This window comes from Kryptolebias marmoratus, linkage group LG6 (genome assembly GCF_001649575.2).
Source record: "Kryptolebias marmoratus isolate JLee-2015 linkage group LG6, ASM164957v2, whole genome shotgun sequence".
NCBI classification, from domain to species: domain Eukaryota; kingdom Metazoa; phylum Chordata; class Actinopteri; order Cyprinodontiformes; family Rivulidae; genus Kryptolebias; species Kryptolebias marmoratus.
The window spans coordinates 30,516,097-30,517,314 of record NC_051435.1 but is presented as its reverse complement, the minus strand read 5'-3'; the positions used below and the strand labels follow the sequence as shown (position 1 = coordinate 30,517,314).

The following is a 1,218-nucleotide window of genomic DNA, read 5'->3' as shown; positions in this document are numbered from 1 at the left end:
GACTAAACCTCTCCTGTTTAAGGTCAGTTAGGATTCACAAAGTTACCTCTATTTGTTAAATGCCCAAATAATGAGACAGAGAATGTTTTATTACTTCCATATTCCATATTCTATTTTATTCCATTCTAGAATTGCGCCGCTCAAGGTGGCTGCATGTTGGAGCAGCTCTGTTCCTTTCATTCTGAGATATTGCTTTTGAAAACTTTATTCTTTTTTTTCTGGATGTAAATCGCTTTTTTGGATCATTATTTCTTTTGGTATCGGATGCTGTGCAGCTGGAAGGATTATTACTAAAGCCTTTTTACTTTTGGACATTTTGTTTTGATGCGTAACCATGACAACAAGGTTAAATGTAAAGAACCCTGAACTCCAGTCATGGCCAGAACCAAGCAGACCGCCCATAAATCCACCGGAGGTAAAGCTCCCAGGAAGCAGCTCACCACCAAAGTTGCCCGACCATCGGCGGAGTGAAGAAGCTTCACCACTACAGGATCGGTACCGTGACTCTCAGGGAGATCCACCACTACCAGAAGTCCACCGAGCTGCTCATCCAGAAGCTGCCCTTCCAGCACCTGGTCCAGGAGATCGCCCAGGACTTCAAGACCGACCTGAGCTTCCAGAGTTCCGCCATAATGGCTCAACAGGAGGTTTATCTGGTGGGGCTCTTTGAGGACACCAGGACCGAGGACAAATCGGGACAGACTGCTACAAGAGACCCTTCCTGCCCACAGCCATCAACTCTTTAACAAAACCAGGATTATGAGCTACAACAACATTTAATTTCCCTTTAGGATTAATAAAGTATTTTTGAATTTGAATTTGAATTGAATTGAATATCCATCCATGTTCTTCCTATTTAGTAGTGTTGCTTTTAAGGTGAAGAAATTAATTTTGTTTAATTTTTCACCACATTTTTTTTACGTCTGGTTTATTTATTTCACCGTTTTGTAACTGATTCAGCCATGGAAAGTTTTAATGTGAAACAGAAACAACACAAAAACTTTGCTGTAAATTTGAATATGATCCTGTATTTAGAAATACTTACAGTGAAAACATGCAATGTTTGATTCCTGGGGAGCTCGAAAATCTTCTTGCTCATATTCATATTGATAAACAGCCACTCATACTGTGTTTGAATCGACATCTCAGACAGCCATGTGACATGTTCATTATCAGTTTCAGTTGAAATCTGTAATTGGTCATCTAGGGGAGGAAAGA

The 1,218-nt window shown here is 40.3% G+C and overlaps 1 pseudogene; it reads left to right on the top strand.

The window, feature by feature from the left end:
* The first annotated feature begins 375 nt into the window (after positions 1-375).
* LOC119617137 lies at positions 376-779 on the top strand (annotated as a pseudogene).
* Positions 780-1,218: the final 439 nt, after the last annotated feature.